We start from the raw sequence: 10,065 nt of genomic DNA on the forward strand, positions 1-10,065 counted from the left end.
AGTTATGCATAATGCCTTTACCCTAAAGGGCATCTATATTGTGTGCCTATTATTTCCCAGGTCTTTTTGGAAAGACCCTGTAACTGAAAGGTGAGACATGGTCCTGTAAACACTCATCTACATAAACTTAGATTGTCAAAACCAAGGTGTAAACACAGCCTTCTAGAGGTTTGTGTGAGCTGGAAGTTCCACTCAAGGTTTGAGGACAAAGCCACCAGGGTATAGTAAGGGATGAAGCACTGGGTTTCTGGAATGGATTGGGGGATAGGAGTTAAACCAAAGCTGTTAAGTCTACACCAAGAATTTTCATGATAATCTATAGTGTGAGTAGAATCTCAGTTCATCACTGAGATAATTCACTCCATAACATTTAGTCTCTGGACAAGATTTATTTCCCTTTCAATTTGATTAGCTTTTAGAAATAAGCTCTAGGCTACCTGATGGGTTATCTAACCAAAAGTGGTAGTCCATAAACACACATGCATGTAAGGACCACTAATCAGACAAAGTTCTTTCTGTCACTCTGTCCCCACATCTATCTGTCATCTATCTATGTATCATATACCTCTATCTATCATCTATCTATCATCTATCATCTATCTATCTATCTATCTATCATCTATCTATCATCTATCTATCTATCTATCTATCTATCTATCTATCTATCTATCTATCTATCTATCTATCTATCTATCTATCTATCTATCTATCTATCTATCTATCTATCTATCTATCTATCTATCTATCTATCTATCTATCTATCTATCTATCTATCTATCTATCTATCTATCTATCTATCTATCTATCTATCTATCTATCTATCTATCTATCTATCTATCTATCTATCTATCTATCTATCATCTATCATCTATCATCTATCTACGCATGCATGTAACAACAATAATTAAGGAAGATGTCACTAAGATGAGAAGGAGTTGGGTGGTCGTGGGAGGAGTTAGAGGTAGGAAAGGATGGGGTGAGATGATGTACAATCAACGTTCACATATGAAATTGTAAAAAACATACAAAGTAAAAGAAATCCTTCTGTATTTATTACTGAAAACCACCCTCTAAACGTTTGATGATTTGGCTATCAATATAATGAGAAAGCAAACACTAAGAAAACTAGGAAGAACAGAATACCAAATGTTAAAATACATAATTTCACAAATATGCTTTTACTTAAAAGCCGTGTCATGCAGAGTTCACCCAGCAGAGAGACCGGCAGCCTGAATTTTTCTCTCAGCAAGAAAATTTTCTTTGGGAACATCGTGAGGAAAACAGTGCTGTCTTAAGGATTCAAGTACTTTGACATATCATTGTTGCAAAGGACAGAACATAAAATCTGAAAGGTAGCCTGGCAAGATGGTTCAGTGGGTTAAAGGGCTTACAACCAAGCCAGATGACCTGACTTTGATTCCTGGGACCCACATGGTAAAGGAGAGAATCGACCCCCACAAGTTGTCCTCTGATTCCAAGAGCACTGTGGTATATCAGTGCCCTCCCCCCAAAGGTGTAACAGCCACACACTGAAAGGCTTTGCTTTAACCTTCATTACAATACCTTTGTTAGCAGAAAACATCTATTTCTTCATCTGGTTTTCACATTTAAAAAATATTTTATTATTATTTTTATTTTATGTGTGTGAATGTATTGCCTGCATGTAGGTAAGTGCACCTGTGTCATGCAATGCCTGCTGGGGACAGAAGAGGCTGTCGGATCCCCTGGAACTGGAGTTACGGACAGTTGTTAGCTGCCATGTGGGGCCCGGGATTCGAACCCAGGTCTTCTGCAAGAACACAGTGTTCTTAACCACTGAGACATCTCTCCAGGCCCCTAGTTTTCACATTTAAGATTTACTGAATGATTTCCTTTTGTTTCTCTTACTGAAATTCTTACAGTATATATTGTTTTCCCAAAATTTATGTTCCACTTTGTTTTCTGTTGGGTTGATCTTGCCCAAAAGTATTAACAGTCCAACAAATAACATTTATGTTAGTTTCTAGACATGTCAATAATAAATATAGGCTTATTATTTGAGTTTTTATTTTCAAAGATTATGTTTTAAGGAAAAAATATTTTGAACACTGTATCTTGAATGTTAGAGCTCTAAGGCAACTCCAAATTAAAGAAATCTCTGTGTGTAAAAACTGAACATCAAAAGTTTTGAACATCAAAAATTGAACATCAAAACTGAACATCATAAAGTTCAAATGAATTGATCACACATCTAATACCTGGTAAGAAAACACACAGAAATAAGGCCAAATGCTAACAAAGCTGAATCATTTAAAATTCAGTTTATCGTAATGGAATCATTAACAGGAACGTTTTCTTTAGCTTTCTCTGGGTGGTAAGGACAATGCCACTTGTTTACAGGCTCTTCAGGTGCATCTTCATCTGTTTTATAATTTATGAATGAGCACAATGAAGCAACTTCCTCAAATGGATGAACAGTTGGGTGTTTCCCACACCGCAGGGAAGGAGCCCTCCCATGTGCATGCTTTGACAAGATGTTGAACTTGCTGCTAGAGAGTATGCAGTGAGCAGTTTGAACCCCTGTGACCTGGGTGAGTCATCATTTCAGTAGTCCAGTGTCTGCAGTGTTTATCCAAAAGGGTTTAAGGAGGCCTTGCTGGGTTGTTGTAGTCCAGGTGCACTCTTCCTGAGTGACGTGCTTGACTGGGAAGAGTGCCTTGTGCCTCCAGATGATTGGCCATGTCTGCTTTTGCTTCAGCTCAGTGTATACCGAGCACAAGAAAGACCAAAGGAAATGATTAGCACCGTGCTGGCATTTCATGGCACTGGCCCCTGAAAGGTCAGCTCAGCCTATAATTTCAGGTAGCTATACAACACTAGATAATGTAGGTCTGTGACTGAGAATCTTGACACATTTACGTGCTAGATACATTAAAAAATTTAGCTCTTTGACAAAGGTTGTGGTCTCTGATTCTTATTCACGCAGGTATCTTCTGCCTAACTCTTGAAGTATTTGTTTGCTCCCTCTGCATTGCAGACATGGAAGTGAAAGGTTCTAGGTGATGTTTATAAGTACTTCCAATTAAGACAACAAATGCATAGCTTTTATGGTCCAAACATTCTAATGCCGCAAACAGTTGATGTAGGAGACATTCTCTCCTTACATCTCCTATAGAGTCATCTGTAGAATGTCTGACAGGTGTTAAAGGACGAGGTGGGAGTTGCCTTCCTGTTTATATATTTCTTTTTGGACTTCAGCTCTATGTATTTTAATACACAGTTGTTTATTTGAGCTAGAGACAGATGTACTAGTAAAGCCTAATTTAAATTAGCACCCGAATTTTCTTTGTATTTCTAGTTTTCAAACTCCATTTAATGATGGGTGCAATGGCTCCACTTGGATACTCTGTACTGAGTTAAGTAGTATTATTTATTGTAATAATTCCTTACCTTTCAGCTTCTGTCCCTGAAATTACCAGCATTTTGTATTTTCAATTATATTTTTATTTGTGATCTTGTTGGATTGAGAGGAGCACTGCGGTCAGCTTCAATCCCTGCCATTTTATTAATGATAAATTATCTGGGATTGAAAAATTAAATATTAATCACAGATAATATCAGATTTCATCCTCAGCAGGCCTCTTTGATTATCTATATATAGCTGCATTTCAACACAATGTACCACTCTGTGCTTGCATTTTGTTAATATTTATTCTGAATAAATTCTTCCTTCAGACATGAGTTTGCTGAGCACCAGGAAAGGCTCTGCTCTTCTTTTCCTCCTTGTCACAGCAAGATGAAGCCTACTGTGATGAATTATTAGAACAATGAAAATTAAGCAAGAATGAAGGCTATAATCTGAGAAAGAAATCAATCTACAGTTTTCAGAAAGACTAACAGTCTGGAAGATTTATTTTCTATTTGAAAGTTCTGTCACAAAATGGTAACATCAGACATCAGGGTGTGAAGGATGGCTTTCAGTTTTCCACACCAACATTTCTAAGTCACCAAAGTCTCAGCTGTTTCTGAGGAAGGCCTTAGTGCCCAATACTTAACTCTGCCATGATTGAAGAAGACACTCCTGATAATCATGAACTGGAGACATAGGAATACACTGGTGTGTCATCCATACGTCTGCACAGAAAGTGAAATAAACAGGAGACCCACTATTGTGTGTTGGTCTGTGTGGACAGAGATGGGCCAAACAGGGCAACTACACACTGGGTCTAAGAGGATGTTGGCACTTATTCAACCAGCTTTGTCCTTTCCAAGATAAATTATTCATGAGAAGGAATTTTAAATGCTTAATCATAACAATGATGAACCATAGAGGAGATACATCTTAAACAATGTACACATCAATCAAACTATTACACAGGAGCTGGGTGTGGTAGTGCACACCTCTAATACCAGCTCATGGGAAGCAGAGGCAGGCCGGTCTCTATGAGCCAGCAGCCAGCCTAGTCTACATAGCAAGCTCCAGAGCAGCTGAGGCTACAGGGAGACCCTGTATATAGTAAAAACTCACATAATAACCTATAATTACCCTATACATCCATGAAAATGTAACCAAATTATCGATACTATAGTCAATTTTTAGATTGTGATGGAGAGTATAATTCCCAATGACATTTAAAATTTCAAAGTGTGGTGATAATAGGAATGCGTGCATTTTAATAACTGTTTCTTTGCTTCTAATGGCTTTTTGATAATGATCTCATTATGGAATTGATGTCATGATCTTTTCTACAAGGGAAATGCAAACTGGGTGGGACTACGGCAGCTGGTATACACTGCCTGGAAGTCAGACACACTAACTCTCACAGGCACACGGTACATCTTTAGTGGTACTATCTGTACTAAGAACTAAGAACTTAGAACTAAGTTACTAAGAATTATCTGTAACATACGTGTTTCCCTCTGGTTTATAGAACACAACATGTGGCTCGAGGACCTAGAAAGGAGGACAGATGTCATCAGCTGGTGAGAGGCCCAACTAATGAATTTTCCTTTTATTGCCATTTTGCCAGCCAAACCAGTATGTCTATTCTGAGAATTTGTAAGCACCTGGTTATCTGACTCAGATGATGTTCTCATATGCAAAGTCCCCAAGCCTATCTGTGGCCATCTTTCTTGCATTACGTGCCTTATATAGGTGCATGCATTTCCATGGGTCATGCAAAGGATAAGGTTAAAAAAGCAAATTTTCTGATAAGTTTGAAAGGAAACAGGGATAAAATTTGGTGAACCATGAAAGGGTCATCCATGATGATGATCCAGCACAGTCCCCTACTCCAGCACTCCTGACAGAAGGTTAAGGATTTAGCATGGCATGGTGAGCACAGTGTGAGTTCTGCAGTTGTGAACATCTGCTCAGAGGCCATGTTTGAGCATGAGGAGATGGGCTTTTAACCAGGACTAGGGTATAACCTGGCCAGGAAATCAAGTGAACTGAGGATATACGGAGAGAAATACTCTGAAGTCGAAGCTGGATGAAGTAGCAGCTTTGGAGAAGGGAGTGGAGATGTTGAACTTGTGGGAGCATCAGTAACTTATGCTCGAAGAAGTCTAAGAAAGACTGGAATAGGGATCAGAGAACGGTCGGTACATTAGCTTTTCCAAGAGTGGGCTACAACACTAGGTGTGTGGGCTGTGAAAAATTTGGCAAAAATCAAGGATTTTTATTGTGAGACATACAAAAATTAATTCAGAACCAAACTGTAATGTATCTAAGGTGTTTCCAGATGCTCCCTCTGGTACTGCATCACAGGACCTCACAGCAGGCTTGGCTTTTACACGCCTTGTATGATTTTAGCTGTGGAGAGCATCATGCCACTCAATGCCAGTGAACACTTGGTTCTAAGTGTGCTGGACATTACAAAGTACAGTTTTTCCTTTCTGTTCTCACTGAAATACAGTGCTGTAATCATGTAAAAAAAACATTTAATACTTTCTTTCTGCCATCCCTCAACAATTAAGAATATCTTCAGACTGCATTGTGTTAGAGTCTGATCTTTTTAAATCACTGTTTGAGTTGATGACTTTACTCTCATTAAAAAAAATCAATTAATTTTGGCTTTATTCAACAGAATTTCCAACATTTTCTGAAAAGGCCCTGAGAATACTTCTGCTATTTTGTACACAAAGCAGTGCTCTCAATATTGATGATTACAAAGTAGAAGTATTGATCAATTATCAGAAACACCGAAGATGCTCTGTGATTTCTAGTGCTAATAATGAAGCTGGGCTCTAATTCTTCCTGTGAAAGTAAAATAGAACTTCCATCTCATTGGTACGTGTATTTGCTTTCATCTTAAATAAACGGTAAAATTATAGATAATATTATACCAAATAAATATTGTAGAGTACACTTATTTATGATTTTTTTCAAAAAGTTATTTAATTTTTGGATTTATTTCTATTTTATGTACATGTGTGCTTTGCCTGCATGCATGTAAATGCACCATGTATGGGCAATGCCAACAGAGCCCTAAAGAGGGTATCAGATCTCCTAGAGCTGGAGTTAGGCTTGATTGTGAGCTGTCATGTGGGTGCTGGGAACTAAACCAGGGTCCTCTGCAATAGTAGCCAGTGCTCTTAACTGATGAGGCATCCATCTCTCCAGTTCCCCCTTCCTTATGATTTATTATTGGTGAATGTTTGAAATATGGACCTGTACTCTCAATATCACAAAATATTCTTCAGTTAAAAACTTCATAATTGGAAAAAGTTTAAGAAGCCTTGGTCATGAATAAGAACCAACTGGACAGTGTTCTAAGTGGTAAAAATCACACAGGAAAACATGACCCAAAAAACAGTCACTGAGAGATTCCTGACATTCTTGATGTTCAAAAGTGATAAAAATTTCAAAAACTAGTTGATAACTGATGAGTTAGATCTAGTTATAAGATCTTTCATTTGCTCGACAAAATTGTTGGGAAGGACCAGAGGAAACAATGTACTGCGAACCTTTGAACTGTGACTCCAGGAAAGGAAGACAGGTTTGTCCGGCAGCTTTTAGTGGACACTTTCAAATGAGAGGAAAGCTCCCAGAAAATGTTTTCCACACCCAAGGCAGCTAATGAACATCCCCTTAAAATTCATTTAAAATTGTGGGTAATTGTGAGGTTAGAATCAACTTTGTCCTGCCTGTTTTGTGGGTAACACTTGGGATTCCATTCAGCTAGTATTTACTAGAGTGTTGTCCTTGACCTGAATGAGTTTATAATCTACCACGGGAGAAACATGCTCAGTTTCCATAACGAAGTGCAGACAGTTCCAGAGATCTAAACATGAACACGATGGCACGGACCCTGGATGGCAGGTGAAAGTGAGGCTTAGGATAATGGAAGACACAAAGTGGAGAGGACTTTTCATCTGTACCCGTCATGGAATAGCATTTCTAAGGGCGGAACTGGGCAGCGGTGAGGAGGAGGACTTGGAAACAATTCGAGGTTCAAGGAAAGCCCAACGTGCAGTCCACAAGTGAATCCTGGGCTGCCCCAGGGTGCAGAGGGGAGACAGTGCAGAGCGGTGTGCTCATCACAGACTACCGTGGGAGGGAGGCACACAGAGTCAGAAGAGGAGAGAGAACATAAAAAAATAATTTTACATATTCATTTCATATTTCATAATAATTGACACTTGTAGGTGGGTAATGTTTCACTAAGCCATTGAAGGGAAATAATATTTTTTAAATTTATTTTTTATTTTGTGTGTATGCATGTATTGCCTGCACATAGGTAAGTGCACCCGTGTTGTGCAATGCCCACAGAGGTCAGAAGAGGCTGTCGGATCCCCCGGGACTGGAGTTACAGACACTTGTTAGCTGCCATGTGGGTGCTCGGATTCAAACCCGGGTCTTCTGCAAGAACAACTAGGGATCTTAACCACTGAACCATCTCTCCAGCCCCTGCTTTTTAAAATTTTGTTCAATATTCTCAAGAATTTATATACCTACTGATATCTACTGTGGTATCTATTTGTAGGAATTTTCTTCGGCAATGAGTGGATTAACGAGAGTCTTTCTTAATTGTGAAGTACACAATACTTACTGCAGCCACTTTTAATTGCAGGAAATAGCCAGAAATGAGAAGTTCAAGTTCATATAATAAAAGGAATCTATCACTGTCTACACCGCAGTTTGAATTCTGTGCACTCGCTAATCTCTTCACCTTTCAGGGCAGTTAGAATGTAACATTTGGGTGAAATTTTTTCATTGAAAATATGCAAACTATTTGGCCGTAAATAAATCTCCCTAAGAGGGCCTGCTGAGAACACACTATTCTCATAACGGAATTGGATGCCTGAATATGGAGTTTTCATATTTGCACTGCTATAAACACATGAGCAGTTCTGTGTACCCAATAATGTTCTTTCTTTCTGGTTCAAAATGAAGTGTATAACTCTGATTCCCTGGCTCTGTAGTTCTCAGAATCCAGATGTACAAAGGGTGCAGTGTGGGGTGCTTCAAGCTTCTCCATGACTAGAGTCTGCTCCAGCGGGCGGAGACAGTGGAACCCTGGAAAAAAGAGCTACTGAGGGACACCTGGGGAGTTAGGTCTCTAGTTACATGCTGTGGTGTATTCCCAACTATTAGTACCCCAAACGTGTGTGTGTGTGTATGTGTGTGTGTGTGTATGTGTTCATGCATACATGTTTTCTATCTGTGTCTCAGCACATCCTCGGCTGAAATTGTAGTCTATTAAGCTAGTACTCTAAATTCCTTATGTGGCCATCCTAATGGATTTTTCTCCATCCTCAGTCAAAATGCTGAAGCCTGTACCATCGTTCCTTCAGTGCTGTGTAATTTCCCCTGATGAGGAAATGTGGCTTTATTAGTCCCACACAGAGAAATTTTCTTCTGGGGCCCGCCTGCTCCTTGGCGTTTATGACTGTACAGTAATCCCTTTTGACTCAGACTGACAATGAAAGCACTCTGGTGCTTTAAACCCAGCCATTCTTGAACTGAAGCAAATGGAAATAGATGCGAAGAACCAAGAAAAAGATACAAACACTGAAATCAAAGTATTTGTACAGCTTCAGTCGCCTTTGATTAAAGTTCCCCGGAAACCCACTTATACGAGAGAAACTAAATTACTATAATTAGCGCTGAGATCTGAGAAGCGATTTTTACCTGACTAAACGACGAACGAAGAACATTAAGTCTTTAAGTGACTGTAATTTTTTCCTACTTTGGGGAAAAACATATTCACCACCTCCTTCTCTTCTCTGTGACCAGCTTGTTATACAGGGTAGAGAGAGAGACGCAATTAAACTCACGGTTTGAATCTCTGAAGCTTATGACTCAGGGTAGGCCTGGAGCTCCCCGAGATACTTGGCCGCAGCCACGTCCCCAGAGTTCCTCTGCCCCAGCAGTGGTTCCTTGGTTGGATAACCTCAGGCAGGGGCCTTGCAAATATTATAAGTTTCACGAGCTTCTTGAATCTCCTGAGACCTGGAATGTTTCAGTCCAGAGAAAGCAGTGCATAGCACACAGTCACCCTCATCTTTCTGGTTATGATGCACGCACAATCACACCCACACGGCCTGGAGAGACTCAGCTATGGAGACCCAGGTCACCAGGGTCTCTGGTCCACTGTAGGAGCCTATAACCAGATGAGAGCACTCCATTTGATACTTTCCCAAACGTTCTTCCTTTGTGGTTTTTCTGTTTATTTGAAACAGTGTTCCTTATGCCTCTTTTTCTGACTGTTTGAAGACTTTGCTGCTTGTACAGAAACTTAAAGAAGTGTTCTTGCCTTTATCTCAATGCTCTGAATAATTTATTTCCACAGAATAAACTACCCAAGTTTCATTTGTGTGTGGTATCTGTGTTAGACACGAGGATCAGAACTCTTTCAGGCCAAAGCCATTCAAGGCCCTTGAGGTAGAGTCAGTAAGCACCAGAGAGGGCATGTGCTCTGACCATGGTCTTTTCATCTGCTTTTTATTTGAGTAATACAGACAAGATATTATTTGTTTATTTTTTAATAATCTATTGAGAATTTCATACATGCATATAAAGTATTTTGATCAAATCCATGCCCACTCCCTCCCCTCCAACTCCTCCCATATCTCCCCATC

The sequence above is a fragment of the Nannospalax galili genome, unplaced genomic scaffold, assembly GCF_000622305.1.
Source record: "Nannospalax galili isolate Female #2095 unplaced genomic scaffold, S.galili_v1.0 scaffold387, whole genome shotgun sequence".
Classification (NCBI taxonomy): Eukaryota; Metazoa; Chordata; class Mammalia; order Rodentia; family Spalacidae; genus Nannospalax; species Nannospalax galili.